Raw genomic sequence first — 18,106 nt, forward strand, 5'->3', positions numbered from 1 at the left:
TATTTACATTACAATTCACAAAATCATAAAATTATACTTATGAAGTAGCAATGAAATAAATTTATGGTTGGGGTCACCACAACATAAGGAACAGTGTTAAAGGGTCACAACACTAGAAAGGTTCAGAACAGCTACTGTAAACAAATCTTATCTTTATATGAGTTTAGCTCTAAAGGAACACGTTAGACGCATTTCATATACCAGCTTCAACTGGCTTTCATTACAGTATTTTGTAAGATTTCCATAATCTATTATTGTATAATCTCTTGACTTCTGTTTTATTAATTTGCACATTCATTTCTATTTACCTACGCTGCAGAATATGTGTTCAAATAATGCTAAACTTTAAAGTAGGATGGATTTTATCTCTCTTGTTACCGCAATGGTAATGCGCAAATGTGTCCAAACCTCTGATTCTCTAAGTGTCTCTATCAGCAGCTTATATATCTGGGACATCCAGATATATAAATCTCTCAACTCTCAGCCTGGTCCTATTAAACTAGAGCTACATATTTACAAGTTCCCAGTTTGTGCGGGGATACATTAAATATTTAATCTTGTGGAATAGAATTACTTAGTATATCTGGAGTAGCTCCTGGATGATGCTGATCAATGTTTCCTTTCCAATTAACTCAAAGTTAAGGGATAATCATTTTCTACTTGTTAGCACCAAGAAAAGGAACCACACTCACTGAACAAACTAAAATATTTTTCGTTTCACCCTCTAAATCCTGGCTGCACATAGAAGTAAGTCAAGATCACGGAACTAGGATGTGTGTCCTACTTGGGAAGGAAGCATATCTGCATGGTGTATGCCTTAGTTGCCGTTCTATTGCTGTGGAGAGACACCATGACCAAGGTATCTCCTACAAAAAAAAAAGCACTTAGCTTGGGGCTTGTTTCGTGTTTCAGAGAGTTTGTTAATGAGCATCATGTCAGGAGGTATGGTGGCATGCAGGCAAGCATGGACCTGAGGGGCTTACACCCAAATACACAGACAGACAAGGAGAGAGAGAGAGGGAGAGAGAGAGAGAGAGAGAGAGAGAGAGAGAGAGAGAGAGAGAGAGAGAGAGAGAGAGAGAGAGAGAGATTGAGATTATTCTGGTCCTTGCACCGTCTTTTGAAACCTCAAAGTCTGCCCATAGTTACACACTATTTCCTAAAAGGCCACACCTATTCCAACAATAAGGCTACATATTTTGATGCTTTCAGAACAGATCCAATACCTGATAACTAAGCTTATGGGGGTCATTCTCATTCAAACCACATCATAGTATTTAAAGGTGCAGTCACCTGTGCAAATAACATTAAGTTTGCATTTAATTTTTGAATGAATTTTACTGTATGCTGTTTTTAAAAAAAAAAAAAAAACATCAAAATGTGTGGCTGGGTGATAAGACCCTAAGGTTCACACTTGAAATGCAGGGTGTTTATTCTATCTGAGATTTAAAGTGTGCTTTTGTTCTTGTTTATGGTGTAGTACCAACTTGCATAAGTCACATATTCTTTGTGAGCACCAGAGACTGATTTGAGATGAAAAGACCCCTCCCCTACAAAGGAAAAGAAGGTACATGTGTCTTGTGCTTTCTACAGAGGAAAATGAACATGAAATAAAAATAAAACACAGTTCCTGGGATGAGTCCCACAATGAAAGGTGTAAGAGATAGCCAGAAATGCCAAAACAAAGTGCAGCTAATTCACGATTCTGAGTACTGCACCAAGCATGGGTAGCAAGGGCTATAAGGGTTCTTGTACCTTAAGGATGTACAGAGCAAACTGACTAATGTTATCTGGAATTCAAGAGCAGATGTATGTCTGGGTAGTGGCTGGCTCTACAGGGAGAGCACTCTAAACTCTAGTGTGTGAATGAATATGACCACGTTTAACTTCTAGAGACTACTCAGGATGATGTGAAATTAGGTATTGTTCCCTTTGAAGCAGGCTTTGACTTTTAAAGTAGTTGGTCCTCATATATCCTTGTTCCTACTTATTTCTTTCCTTTAATCTCACTAGAGCAGTTTCTGCATCCATTACTTTATAATCAGAGATGTAAGTCAGGTATGCATGTAATATTTATGGCCGGTGATAACCTAGTCAGGAATTTCCTTTCTTAAAATAACTGAAGTAATAACTGACATTCTAGCTCACCTGTCCATCACCGTTTTTCAACGTTCACTTCTTAAATTTATTCTTCTCTTTTACAATACATCCCGACCACAGCTTTCCTTCCCTCCACTCCTCCCAGTCCTCCCTTCACCTCCCACTTTTTTATATTCTACCTCATATAATTCCTGTTATTAGACAGATGTGGCATCAAGCAGTTTTCTTCTCAAATCTCTACTTCCCCTTCAGTCATTAGTTTGCCTTTTATTTTTTCAATTACCTTGTTCAACCAGACTGAAAATGTTGAATGGGAAATTCTAGAAATAACCAATGCCTATACATTTCTATTCTGAGCAGTGTCATGACGTCTCATCCATCCCAATGACAATATGACTCATCCTTTGGCCCAGTATATCCATGCACTGCACTTCCGACTGAACAGCGTATTTTACGTTATCATGTTGTGAGTGCTTCAGAAACCATGAGTAAGCTTCATGTTATTTAATAATGACTCCAACATGGAAGGGCAATCATACTGTTGGGTTTATCACAATGTTAAAAAATGCATTAACACTATGATAATAATTTATTATAATTGTTCTATTTTATAATTATTATTGTCAACCTCTCATCTGCTAAATTCATAAAACCTTTTCATATATATGCATGTTTCAGGAAATAACCTATTATATAGTATTCAGTACCACCCACAGCTTCAGGCACCCACTGAGGGACTTGGAACACACCTCCCCACATGCAAGATGGAGGGAATACCCTAGACTATACTGATGCTAAAGGAATCCGGCAGGTCTATCCTCACAACAAAGGAATCCAATTGCTCTGTGTTTATACCAATGGAATCACATTAATCTCTTTCTACTCTTTCTCCAAGAGTTCTACCAGGCAAGGCCAACTCATGATTTATGGGTCATGTGGACCTCTGGATAGCTATGAGTAATTCTCAACACAAAAGCATAAACTTAGCTAAATATGCTATTTATTTGTTTACTTATAATTGGTCATGAGAGAGGGATGTATGTGTATGGCCATGTGTGCATTCCTGCCATAGCACACGTGTAGAGGAGAGAGGACAACATCTGCAGTTGATTCTCTCCAGCATGTGACTTCTGGGAATAGAGCACAGGTCACTAGACTTGAGCAGTGTTAAGCCATCTCATCTACCTTCCTTGAGATAATTTGTTTATGTGTTTATTTAGTAAGTTAATTAAATTTCACACAGTTATTAAGAATCACACAATAAAACAATACACGATTAAAAGGAATTCAAGGCATTTTAAGTAAGTAATAATAGTAATAATAATAATGCTATTCAAACTTCTGGGTGATAAGTTTTTATGTTTAGAGATATCTACCTACATGTGAGAAACTTAAAAAGGAAATCTTAGAGATTTCTATTTTGAAGTGTTATTTAGGTTTAAGAAACACAAATAGTTGATAACAGATACTACACTTGATCTGAGCCTAAAGGCCCAGAAATAAAAGGGACACAGATAAATATATGGGCATGAATCTGTATAAGAACTAATCTGAAATCCTTCTCATAGGAACCTCTGTGCCTCCTGAGGCTTCATTGTAATTCTGAAAGAAGCTACGAGCAGCAATTAACACGGCTGAATTGAAATTGTGAAGGAATACTAAAACTAAACTCTTGATTATGCTAAAATATGCTAACCTATCAAAATCATTAAATTATTCAGAATTATTTAATTCTTCTTGAGAAGGATGGACACTCACTTACTGCACACACACATACACGCACACACACACACACACACACACACACTAAGCAATATTCCTTCTGCTTTTCAGCTGAATGAACAATTTATTTTCTAGCTCCATCACTAATTTTATTTACTGCTTTGGCTTTTGAAACAAGTGAATGCAGAAGGATTTAATGGTATTTTATGATTTATCTTATACAGAAAGGTAACTCAGGGTTTCATCAGCTGTAATTCTCTCTATGGCATTCAATATTTTAATGCGGTACCTATACAGGATGGCCAGTTTCCCAGTAAATGTACTTGCGCAATGGGGCTTATTTATTCACCGATATAACCTTTTCTCTTTAGATACAGTCAGACTTAACCGGAGACTTCAAGGTTGTCATATACTAATACTTGGGAAGACCCATGTGCAGAAGCATAAGACATTATAACTAGACAATGCAAGCAAACTCCAAGTTGTTGAGGCTGAAGAATAACTTAGTCTCATTTTCCATTTTCCATCATTTACTGAGGACATCACTCTCAAACAAGACTAGGAAGAATTTATTAAGTGGGTTTGGTTTTATCTAAAATACAAGAATCCTTTGCACTACTTTTAATAATACCACATGGGGTCAAGTTAAATAGCATTTGAAAATTCTATTCATTTCAATTACAGAACTTCAGTATATGAGTGTACCGCTACTCTGGAAAAATAAAGTCAGTACTCAGTTTGTGTGAGACACCATGGAGTTTTGCTACCAATGCATCTTTTGTTTTATTTCATTTTTTGTCTTTTTAAATCCATAGACTACTGAAGTTTCAGTATTCAGAAGAAAGCTATGAAAATATTATCAACTATGTTATTAAATCATGTTTTCACATTTCCTTAATTTTATCCAAAGAGGCAATATATGGTGTGTACATGCCAAATAAACCAACAGTACTCTACGGTCCTTCCACTGCTTTGGAAAGATTTATATAATAAGCCATTATCTGGTGACAAACAATAAATGATAAGGGGTTTCATGTAATTTATTACATTATAGTACAACAGCACTAGCTCATACTGATCTAAAAAATACATTTAGCATCTCAAATATGCAGGAATATTACCAATGAATGAGGATTTGTCAGTATCTTGTTTTAAAATTTACATAGTTAAGATAAACTGTAAGTATACAACTTTAAAAGTCTTCATAACCAACATTCACATTGAACAAAGCAACACCACCATGTTTTGTAGCCCTTCTGTGAGTCAATTTTCTGTTACTGTGACAAACTACCAGGTGTAGATAATTTGAAAAGCAGAAATGTTTAGGTCACTCATGGCTATACAGGTTTCAGTTGCTAGCCTTTGGTCTTGTTGCTGCAGGCCTATGGTAGCTAAATACACCCTAGGGTTGGGAGCCTCTGAAGGCAGAGATCTGTGTACAACAGGGTCCCAAGGCCTCCTTTATGAGCATGTCCGCTGTGACATAACCTTCTTCCACTAGGTTCCAGGCCATAAGACTCCTACCTTCCCAGAGCCACACCCCCTGTTTATAAGATTCAACACATGGACTCATGAGAAGTATTTAGGATGTCGATCACACAATGACACTGCAGAAGCATCTTTCAAACATCATTTGGTTTCACCTATTTCTAAAACTTTCAAAAGTAAAAATTATATTCCCAGTTTCTGTTATAAATATAGGTTTTGAGAGATTCGAGCAAGCAGGTCTGCATAGTTATAAGCCATTTATTCACCAGAAGTCTTATTTCATGACCATAAAGTACCTAGCATTATAAATATGTTGTTGTTTCTAGTTTTAGTCTAATTTTAATTGATGTTAATTGTATCACATTGTACATGTGTCCACTGTCCTATGCACCTGGATTTCTGCAGGTTGTGCCTATGGGCACAGAATTGTGACGTGATAAGTTGTATGCAATTTTAAACTTTCCTAAAATATCTGTAACAGTTCATGTGGCCAGCCAAACAAGAAGATAAGTTATATTTCACATTTGACTAACTTGGGGTACTTCAAGATTCAAAGCATAGCCATTTAGGAGAGAAAGCAGATGAGTTATTTCATTCAGAGGCCCTGATAACTACAGAAATTATGTAGTTTTCTGTATGCCTAATTGGACATTTGGGTTTTATCTTTAGTGAAAAACACATTCCTATCACTTATCCAAAACCCTTTCCCTAAGATTCTGTATTTGTATATTTCATATATCTATATTTAAATATATACAGTTTATGTTTGACTGTGCCTACATTAAGTATGGTATCTAATAACTACAGAGTTTTGCAGATCAGACATTATCTATCTTCAAATATATTTTCATTTACTACCTGTGGATATATATTTTTTGTAGACAAATTCCCTAATACTGTATAGCTTAGTAGCTATTTGTTTTTCACCTTGAGTATATTTTTGCCTAACACACATGTTTAATATCAAAAACTCATGAAGATATTATTCTATACTATCTGATAAAAGCATATTATTGTCTTCCTTTGTTTTTTTTTTCTTTTTTAAAGATGTATTTATTATGTGCAGTGTTCTGCCTGCGTGTATGCTTACATGCCAGAAGAGGGCACCAGATCTCATTACAGACGGTTGTGAGTCACCATGTCGTTACTGGGAATTAAACTCAGAACCTCGGGAAGAGCAGCCAGTGCCCTTAACCTCTGAGCCATCTCTTCAGCCTATCTTTTACTTTCAATTTATAAATAAAGTGGGATTTTGTTCAATACACTATAGAGATCAAATTTCATTTTTTCTTTTAGAGGCATATAACTCTCACCATCCCATGTTCAGAAACCTTTTCCAAGCCTTGTTTTGTCAGACATAACAAATGTTTAATATTTGTGTTTCTTTGTCCTACCTTTTTAGTGAGTAGTTTTACAACAATTATCAGTAAGGTTTTTAACTAACTTCTTCTATACTGTACTTGATAAAATAGTAAGTTTTTACTGAAGCCAAAACTCTAAATTTCAATGGCTTTAACAATATTCATACTTGTTTTACAATCTTTGCGTTCACTGAGGGACCAATTTGAAATACCTATCTCATTTTCTTGAACTTTTCGAATTTAATGGCCTACACTGAGAGAGCGCCAGTCATGTGAACCATCAGGTGGCTACTGTAACATGATGGAGGATATAAGTTGACATACAGACAAACTAGTGAGAATAACTATACATAGGCTGGAATAAACTGCAAGGCAAAATTACCCATAAGATGAAGTTCACTATAAATTAACAGGTAGACATTTAATCAAAAAAATATAAAAACTCAAACAGAAAACAAAGCTAAGGTGATAGAACATTCATTCAACTAACCATTTAAAGGAGATGGCCAAATTAATAAAATCAAAAGCAAAAAGGGGGCACTACTGCAGATATCAATCAAATACAGAAAATAATTAGAGGATGCTTGAAAAATCTACATCCCAAAGGATCTGTAAATTTTGAAAGAAATGAATAAATTCCTCAACTTACGTTACTTACGCAAGCTAAATCAAGAGGATATAGCACTTAAAGAGATCAGAACAAGTAGCAAGATTAATAGAGCAATGTTCCACAGTACAAGAAAGTTCCAGAACTAGAGGGATTCACTACAAAAGATGACTATATATTTAGAGGAAATATTATAGCTAACATCTCCTTAAAAAAGAAAGACAAGAAAACCTACCAATCTCATTCTAAGAAACTCTTCCTATCATGATTTAAACACCATATAAGGACACAAAAACATCAATTTTCCCAATGGCCATAAATACAAAAATTTATCATAATATCTTTGGAAATTGAATCTAAATTATGCAATGAAAAGACCCTATCCCAAGATCAAGTTTGTTGTATTTTGATGATGTAAGAATAGATCAATATAAACAAATCAATACATGCACTATAGCACAGAAATAAAGAACAAAAACACTGTATGATCTTAACATGTTCAGAAAAGACCCTTGATGGGTTCAATATTCTTTCATAATAATATCCCTGAAGAAACTAGGAATAGAAGCAACAAACCAGGTGGCTATCATTACCTGTCTACTTGACACAGCCTAGAATCACTAAGCAAGAGTCTCAACTGAAAAATTATCTTTATCAAGTTGACCTGTGAGCACATCTGTAGGGGATTGTTCAGATTGTTAATTGATGTAGGACCGCCTATCCCATCGTAGCTGGAACCATTCCAAGGGCGAGGGTCCTGGAATAGCTAGTCTTGAGCAGGACAATGAGCTAGCATGCAGTGTTCTTCCATGGCTTCTGCTTCAACCTGCTGCTTATGTTCCTACTCTGACTTCCCTCAATGACACACTGTAAAATTGGTCATGAGAACTACGGCATGAAACAAAATGTAACTAATACAATTCCTCAACATAATACAGGCTATGCATATAATAAACAGCCAGCATTATATTAGAAAGGGAAGACTGGAACTATTTACTCTAAAATAAGGAATGAAATGAGGATGTCTATTTTCTCTTCTCTCACTCAATGCAGTACTTGAAGACTTAGCTATCAGCAAGGAAAGAGAAAGAAAGAAAATACACAAGTAAAATTATCATTTTTTGAAGTTGATATTATCTTAAAACCATTATAATTCCATGAAGAAATATTTTCTGGCAAACACTTTCATCTAAATAGCAGGATAAAATAGGTTTTCAATATTCTATACGGATAACAAAATACATTAAAGAGACACAGCAAAACAAAAACAAAACAGAATGATGCTGTCACCATAACAGATATATTGGCCAATAAGACAGAATAGTGCTCCCAGAAATACACCCACAAGGGACCAGAGAGAGGGCTTGGCAGTTAAGAGCCCATGCTACTCTTCCAGATGCCCTGAGTTTTGTCCCAGCACCCACATCCTGTGGCTCAGGACCACCAGTAACTCTTGTGAGAGCAAATCTAATTTCTCTTCCATCTTCCGGAAGCACTGGCACACATGTGGTAGATATTCAGACAGACATGCACACATACACAAATATAAAATCTATCTTAAAATAAAGAAGCCCACACTGCCATACTCATATGCTTTATTGTATTTCATATTTTTATAATTTTGTTAAAACATAACTGGGGGGAAGACAACCTCTTTAACAGCATCCACAGGCATAAGAATAAAACTGGATCCCAGTCTCACACCTGAGATACTTTGTGTGATATTGTCTATGTATTTGTCTATAAAATAGCCATTCCGTTAATACGTGTGGGAATCTTGTACTTCATATGATAATCATACCCCAAGCCAAAATTCACAAGGTGACTGGATTACCACTTTTATCTGAATCATTCCCGAGTCTGCTCTCATTGTTCATTTTTAGCATGTTAGTGCTGTGAATATTGCTTTCTAATCACTATTATGTGCAATAACAACAAAAAATTATCTTCAATGAGATGCTCAGTCCAATTCTCCTCACCAATTCAACAGAATTCAACAATTCAACAGAATCCAAAAGCTAGCATGTTTTTCTCTACGTGGTCTTAACATAAAATATGCCAAAGCTCACACCAAGAAAATTTATTATCACTCCTTGACATTGGCCTTGATAATATTTTTGGTGATAAAACAACAAGTTCTATTTGTTTATACAATATAAGAAAGAAATCAAAAAATGGGAAAAATAACAATATAATAGAAGGCAGTGATTAGAATCATCACACCAGGTAAGGATCTAATATTAATGATGTATATGAAAATTTAAAAAGAAATTTAAAAGTAAGTGAAAGACCTGAATAGACATTTTGTTGAAGGAGTCATTGAAAGGTCAAATCACTGTATGGAAAGATGATGGACATCCAAACCACCACAGATATACAAATTAAAATCAAGCTGAGCAGTCTTAAGGACCACAACCATGTCATTGTGCAAATGGGGATCATATTGACAAGCAAAGCAAGCTAGGCTCAGAGGACCCATAGAAAGAACAATTACTTAGAAACAGTACATTCAAAGTAGAATTAGGGCTATTAATAGGAAGCCTGTGAGAGAAGAGAAGCTGACAGAAGACAGCCATTGGGGTGAGACATCATCAAAGTCTGTTATTTTATACATTTAGTATAAGAAGCCATAGAAAACTCATAAAATATGATATGGCATTTTTAGCACGGCTATCATCAAAATGACACAAAATAAAAGGGGAATATTTACTAAGGAGATGGCTCAGTGATTAAGTGCCTGCCATGAAAGCATAAGAACTGTAATTCCAATTCCTGCATCTATGTTAAATGCCAGATCATAGACCACCTATAACGCTAGCTCCTGAAGGTGGAGACAGGGAATTCTTAGAACTAACTGGGTAGTGAGACTGTTCATATAGGTATGCACAGGGCTTAATTGAGAGACCCTCATAAATGAAGAGTAACGATGATTCTAACACCACCAACTTCAGCTTTCCATATCCATGTGCACAACTGTCCATACAGGCTCACACACACATGCATCACATACATGCAATCATGTGCACCACATACATCATACAAACCATACACATTATGCACATACATGTGAAAGGAGCAAAATTGAAAATCAAAGGGAAGTTCTGTATACTGCTGCTGATGCTATGATTTAGAAGAGCCATTTTGGTATGGTACTTCCGAACACATATGCAAATAAATTGCAATCTGGCTCTTAAGGAGGTACCTGCACCTATGCAGTCATTGAAACACTGTTTTTGATCCTACTGCACATACTGGCTTTGTGGGAGCCTAGGCAGTTCGGATGCTCACCTTACTAGACCTGGATGGAGGTGGGTGGTCCTTGGACTTCCCACAGGGCAGGGAACCTTGATCGCTCTTTGGGCTGACAAGGGAGGGGGACTTGATTGAGGGAGGGAGAGGGAAATGGGAAGCGGTGGTGGGAAAGAGACAGAAATCTTTAATAAATAAATAAATTAATAAAAAAGACAAAAAAAGAAACACTACTCATGAATGTGAAACAATCTCTATATTGTTGAATGCTGAATGAACAAATCATACAGTATACATACACTTGCCATAGAATATTACTCATTCTTCAAAAATAAGGAGACAATAGTATCTAAAATAATATGGATGAACATAGAGGATAATAAGCCAAGGCAATCAAGTGAGAGGTAGAAAAATACAGCACACACTCACAAGTCTAATATAAAACAGGTGGAGACATAGAACCTTAGTGAAGATGTGATTGTTGCAAGTCTCAGACTTTGAGTTGAAGAGGGACACCAAGATAAATTGTCTCTTTTTTTAATATACTAATAGTTTTATTACAGGGGTTATTATCAGCATAGACAGACAGAAGCATGGCAGGTGCTCTAAAGGGTGCTCATGCCTATGGTGCTAAACAGAAGTCCGCTGTTACAAGTTTCAGAGGGAGATATACAGATCCCATACTAGGTAGCTGATGAGTAACCAGCAGTAATTGCTTGCAGTCAGGTTGTCTCTGAGGGGATGGTGGAATAGGCAAAAGGTCACCCCTTGAGCTAACTTGTAGTTTTCATATGAATGTAGCACCCTTAGTCTCCGTCTCCGATAGCTTAGGGAACTCAGTAAAATTCATTTTCAGGAGTGAGAATAACATGTTCAGCCACAGAAGGGCCCCTGCTATTTCTTTGGCAGCAGCTATGATCTCAGGAGTAATAGAGAGGCTGGCAGGAGAGTGAGATCTGAGGGCTCCCTTGCCCAAACCTGAGAGACGGGGAAGCTGCAGCAAAACAAGTTGAATGGAATTAGAGATCAAATGTGCAGAGAAGGGCTGCAATTAATATTGTGTTTTGTACTGGGAATTTGCTAAGTGAACAGTTTCAAGGGTCCTTGGTATACAAAAAAACAATGTAACTGGATATATATATATATATATATATATATATATATATATATATTAACCCATTGGTTATGGTGGTCACTTTATTGTGTGTGTGAGAGAGAGTGAGAGAGACAGAGACAGAGAGAGACAGAGAACATATCATGTATTTAATAAATGTCAACAACTGTATTCGTTCAAAGCTTTCCTATTTAAAAACTGATTGTAAGTTCTCAAAGTATTCTGTTCATAAGGTATCCTTTATGTCCACTATTTCTTATAACTTGATCATCAGAAGCAAGCTTTTCAAAAGACAATATTCTCCATTGTTCATTGTACTGAACTCATGTGAGTGTTGAGCAAAGAACATGCACATTATATAGAGAGAGCACACATCACTGGGACTGAAAAGATGATTTCACTAGCTACAAGCGTTTTGCTGCTCTTGCAGAGAGGACTGCAGATTAGTCCCCAGCACTCAAGGCAGCTCACAATCATTTACAACTGTAGCCACAGGAAACTCAAGCTCTCTTCTGGCATGAGGCATCTACACAGGGGTGCACACAACTAAATGAAAATAAAGTATTGTTAGAAAGAAAAAATAGTATTGCTTTCTTTTCGTAGCCAGTTCATCCTCTACAAGTGTCGGGAACTACAGATCCACCATAAGAGGCCCCCAAAATACAGATGACTAGTGAATGGTTTGAGTATGTAATTATTATGGATCCTGCAGACATCATTTACAAAGACAGTGATATCTATTATTAGACAGTCTAGATCTGACAAGATGTGAACACAAAAAGTGTCACACCATATCTAGTCTGATTATCAAATATCATGTATTCATCAATCGCACCCTCTTCATAAATTTGGGATATTGGATAGATTTTAACATTCCCAAAGAAGTCTTCAACAAAGTGAAGATTTTGTATCTCCCAGCATAAATGGATAAACTGATACAATGCCTAAGAAAAGCAACAAAAGGCTGTGGTTGTCTGCTCACACAAGAGTGTATACCTCAAAAGCCCTATATATTCAGATTCCCCCCTAAAATTGTTGAATTACTTTGTTTCCTGATTATTAATGAAATTAATAATTAATTTAGAATACCACGATTGATTGATGACTATCTTAAATGTCATCAGAGAAACTTCATCCAGTAACTGATGGAAGCAGAGCCAGAGATCCACAGTGGAGCACTGGGCTGAGCTCCCAAAGTCCAGTTGAAGAGTGTGAGGAGTGAGAATATGAGCAAAGAGATCAAGACCATGATGAACTTACCCACTGAAACAGCTTATCTGAGCTAATGGACACCTTCCAACTCAGCCTCAGGGGGAACCAACATAGGAACAAACTAGGCCCTATGAATGTGGGTAACAGTTGTGTGGCTGGGGAAGAATGTGGCGCCACTGGCAGTGAGATTAGGATTTATCCCTACTGTTTGTACTGGGCTTTTGGAACCCATTCTCTTTGTAAGGATACCTTGCTCAGCCTAGATATAGTAGGGAGGGTCTTGGTCCTGCCTTAAAGCAATGTGCTAGACTTTGTTGCCTCTCCATGGGAAGCTTTCCCCTCTCTGAGGAGTGGATGGGGGTGGGATATGGGGGAAGGTAGAGGGAGTGGGAGGAGGTGAAGGAGTAGGAATTGGGATTGATATGTAAAATGAGAAAAGATTATTTCTTTAATAAAATAACTAATTAAAAAAACTTTTATCATTTAATCAAGAAAAAGGAATACCCTGATTGCTTGGTTAAGAGTGAAATATTTCTTTTACTTTCTGTATATGTTCATGAGTGTGTATGCACGTTCATATGTATGCATATGTATGTGGCGGTAGAGGTCGGCGCTTTCCTTGATAAACTTGCCATCCAATGACGCACATTTTCTCCATCATGTGATGGAGGAAGGTCATTGGCTAATAAAGGAACTGCCTTGGCCCATTTTATTGGTTAGAGCATAGGTAGGTGGAGTAAACAGAACAGAACGCTGGGAGGAAGAGGAAGTGAGCTGAGACTCCACAGCTCTCCTCTCCGGAGCAGACGCCTCAGAGAGACCCCATGCCCCAGCTCCGACCCAGGATGGACTTAGGCTAGAATCTTCCCGGTAAGACTGGTGCTCACAGATTATTAGAGATGGGTTGATCGGGATATCAGAATTAGCCAGTAAGGGCTAGAGCTAAAGGGCCAAGCGGTGATTAAAAGAATACAGTGTCCATGTAATTATTTCAGGGCATAAGCTAGCCGAGCAGGCGGCTGGGGTGTTGGGGACGCAGCCCCGCCGCCGCCCTTATTACTACAGTCATGTTTTCTGAAACATGGTATGTCACTGGACCTGGAGCTCACAGATTCTGCCAGGCTGGTGGGCCTGTGAATGCCACTGATCCTCCTGCCTCTGTCCCCACATGCTGCATTATAGCTGTGCTGCTGCCCCTAGCTTTGACATGGTACTGTTGATCTCAATTCAATTACTCTTGCTTAAATGTCAAGCATTTTACTGACAGACATCTCCCCAGTCCGGTTCACACGTTTGTTTCATGTTTCAGATTCTGAGCAGCTTTCAGCATGATTGATTAACTCACGGTGATCAAACTCCTTTAGAAATAACCATGGCCTGTGCTATAATAATTGACCAATAGTTGAAATGATATGTATGTCTGTGTGTATGTTGTGTATATGCTAAAATAAAAGTACTATAGACTTGAAATTCAGTTATATGCCTTCAGCTTGAGCATGGCACTGCCAAAGAGACTGAAGAGTTTAGGAGATCAGAATAAAAGGTGCAAAATGAAAAATATGATAACTGGGGAAAGCCTGGGAAATGGCTAAACAAATACCATGATTTGAATAAGGCTTGAAGTACATCTGGCTGAAGCACTAGGTTTCTGGCCTTGACCTCCAATCTCCTGCTGTCAGACATGAGCTTTGAGTGATGCCTGAAGCACCCATCTCTCTGGCTGCCAACTCCAGTGCTCTACCAAAACCCAAGTGCTTCTATTTTTCCATATGACTAATGATTTTAATTTAACTGTCTTTCTTTCGTGTGCTTGCCAGAATTTTTCCCATATTATAATTTCATTTTTGGGAAAAGGACGAAATAACTACTGTACTGCTTAAAGCGTAGATTGGGTTTGGGGAATCTTTGATAAGTTTCCAAGATTCAGTAGTGGCCTGCAGAACTCTGAGAAGTCGCTGGTGCTTCCCTATGTGCCAGGAATTAGATACAACGTAGTGAGCCAATTCAAATGTGCAAATAAATTCCAAATTCACTTGCACTGGTCTCACTAGTTTCTGTTTTATTTTTATATATGTTCATAGATAGTATATAAAATTTGAAGAAAAATGATAGGCTGGAGGTAAGTATTTTAAATACATGTCAAATTTGTCAATGTTTATGGCACACATTGAATCAGAAGTCTGGAAGGAAATTCTACCTGGAGCAGGAAAGTTATCAATTGTGACTGAAGTCTCTTTGAGGACTGAGAAAATTCTAAATTTCATGTAAAACATTTCATTAATACATATCTCCATCACCATTCGGCTGCATTTCAATCTCTCCTCCCACCTGGAGAACTTTATCCCAATGCTACCTTCATATTCAAGCCTACATTTTAAAAAAGGCATTAAACTCAGCCTGCTAGCCATCTTCCACACCCGGTTATCTTCTCATGCTCCACACATCTGGAAAGAGAACCGCCATCTGATCACTTACGCAGAGAAAACCTGGAAGTGCCATCATTGACATCTCCTTTCCAGTCCAACCCTTGTATCGCAGCTCAGCTGTCTGTCTGTCAAGCTGTCTACATTTCTACTAGACCCTCCCTACAAGGCTCTAGTTTTTCCACCTCCTTGTTCTTGCTTCCACTCTGCCTCTTTTCCAGTCTGCTTCCTACTCTACAGTGACTCAGACACATTCAATACAAATTGTGACATATCACCCCTGTACTAAAAAACTTTATTGGGTCACTCTGATTCATACAATATGGCCAAAACCACCTACACGGCTATAAGGCTGTGCATGCTGTGGCTCTCACATAGTCTTGAAGGGAAATAGGGGGAGTGGATCTGGAGGAGAGGGGAGGGGAGTACAGGAGTCTGGGAGGAGGAGAGGAAGGGAAAATTGTGGTTGGGAAGTATTGTATAAGAAAACAATCTATTTTCAATTTCAAGGAAGTTTAATGCTACCTTGCTCTTAACTGGGACAATTTTGCCTTCTCCAAAGATTTTTCAATTTTGGAGACATTTTTCATTGTAGTAACTTAAGGGGTGTTTATTATTTGCATTTAATAAGTAGGTTTTAGAGATACTATTATGCATCATAAAATGTATGAAAAATCACACACACATGCACACACACACACACAGATTAAAAAGTAGGTGTACATGTTTGAAGTGATGAGACTGGAGGCTTACTCTGTAGATTTAATCTTCAGTCATAATGTGAGGGATGCTGAAATGCTCTGCTCAGAACTCTGTTCTAGCTGAAACGCTTGTCAGACAGCTCACTGGCCAGTCCTTTCTTGGACTCAATGCTTCCCCTGAAGCCTATCTCCTCACACAAGGTGGCATTCCTCCCAGAACAGCCTGTAAGCAATGACTAATAGGAGGGCAGGGGATAAGGACTGGGCCGTCTTCACCTTACATGTCCTCTGGCAGTCTATTTAAGCCTGGCATCTGTTTCAGCTTGATTCCTGTCCTTTTGCATCCCCTTGCCCAACTGGTAAGCCCAAGACCACATTCTCAACATAGTCTGCACTTGACTTAGCAGCTCAGACACTGCTGTCTAGATAGCTCAGTCTGCAACATTGATTTCTTTCAAATTCATCTACCATGCTGCTCCCCTATCTCAGGTTTTGAGACAGACATTATTATTTGTACACATCTCTGTTTGAAATCTGTTTTTCCCACTGACCTAATTAAACTGAACTTCTCTTTTGGAACACAAGTTTAACCGCAAGTCTCAGAGGCCCTTTTATACCTTCCTGAATGAACTGCCATGGGCCTTCCCTTCAAATTACCACCCCCTGAAACTTTTATAACACAATGGGGTTACTTCATTTTCCAAGACTGTTATGAAATTAGCTTTCACTGGAATGGTACTTGCTTCCATGTTAGCTTCCTGTCTACGTCATAATCTTTGATTCACCATCTTAGCATATACTATCATCTGACCTAAGCAGCTGGTACTTGAGCCAAATAAAGACTTAAAAAAACAAATAAAACTGGAAAGAATGGTCTGATTTATATAAGTTTTTTCAGAAAGAAGTTGATTTGGAGAAATTGAGAACCCATGTCTCAACCTTTATTAAAAGTTTAAATGATACTTTTTACTAAAAAGGCAAAACAAAATTTTCCAGTATTCAGTCATCTAAGCAAAGAATGATGAGAAAATTTTAGTCTTTTAAAATTTAGCAAATGTTTTAGTTACTTTTCTATTACTGTGAAGAGATACAGTCATCAAGGAATCTTATAAAAGACAGAGTTTATGGGGCTTTCCTCAGAGATTCAGAGAGTTAGTGCATGACCAACAGGACAGTATGTGGTCTGGGATGGTGCTAGAGCAATAGCCGAGAGCTTACATGTTGAGAAAACAATAATGCGGCACAGAGAAATCGGAGGAACTAATTGGGAACAATTTAAGGTTTTGAAACTTCCAAGGCCACTCCCAGTGACACACCTCCTCTAAAAGGCCACACCTCCTAATCCTCTCCAAACAGTTCCACCAAGTAGGGACTAGGCATTCAAAAATAGATGCCTGTGAGGTCATTCTCATTCAAACCATCACAGAATATACTTATTGTACAAAATGAAGAGTGTCATCAAGACATTTTTACAGATGGATTTAGTTCTGAAGTCAGCCTCTTTTGGTTTTCTATGCTGCTCTAAAGTTTGAGCAAATCTCATGACATTGAGCTTCAGTGTTTACTATAGAAAACTAGCCCCCTTAGCTCTCCTGTCATAACGGATCTTACAGAGTGCTTCACAGAGCGCCTGACACATGATAGATGTACAATGGATACTTTAGCACATTTCTGTGATGGCTGATCTTGGTTGTCAATAACATCTGGAATTAACTAAACTCCCAGCAGCTGGACATACCTACGGGGGGTGTCTTAGTTGGATCATTTAATGTAGGGAAGAGTCATCTAAGTCTAGGCCACCACTTCTGGTAGCAGGCTATATAAAAGGACATGGGGGAAGGAAGGTTTTGCTTTTTGTCTGCTTGCCTACAATCTTGCTGGAAAGTTCATCTATCTACAGCTCCTGGGGCATTCCTTTTATAGTACTGAACCTATTTCTTTGGGGTGTAGAGGTATACAAAAGAGAAGCTGAGGCATCTAGCCTCATGCACTGAAGAAATATCCAGTTCTTGGCCTTTCTGTTGGAGATAGGCATTGTTGGATGAGCTAGAGCACAGACTATAAGCCATTCTAATAAATAAATCTGCATATATTGTGATTCTGCCTGCCAAGTCCCTTGTAAATGAGGA

General features: G+C 37.8%; 1 protein-coding gene and 1 pseudogene across 4 annotated transcripts in view; both read right to left on the bottom strand.

Moving 5' to 3' along the window:
- Positions 1–18,106, bottom strand: part of Ctnna3 (catenin alpha 3) — a 1,278,003-nt gene that overhangs the window by 404,242 nt on the left and 855,655 nt on the right. The gene's annotated exons all lie outside the window — the stretch shown is intronic.
- LOC142855228 (U2 spliceosomal RNA) lies at positions 3,508–3,604 on the bottom strand (annotated as a pseudogene).

This window comes from Microtus pennsylvanicus, chromosome 7, assembly GCF_037038515.1.
Source record: "Microtus pennsylvanicus isolate mMicPen1 chromosome 7, mMicPen1.hap1, whole genome shotgun sequence".
Taxonomy (NCBI): Eukaryota; Metazoa; Chordata; class Mammalia; order Rodentia; family Cricetidae; genus Microtus; species Microtus pennsylvanicus.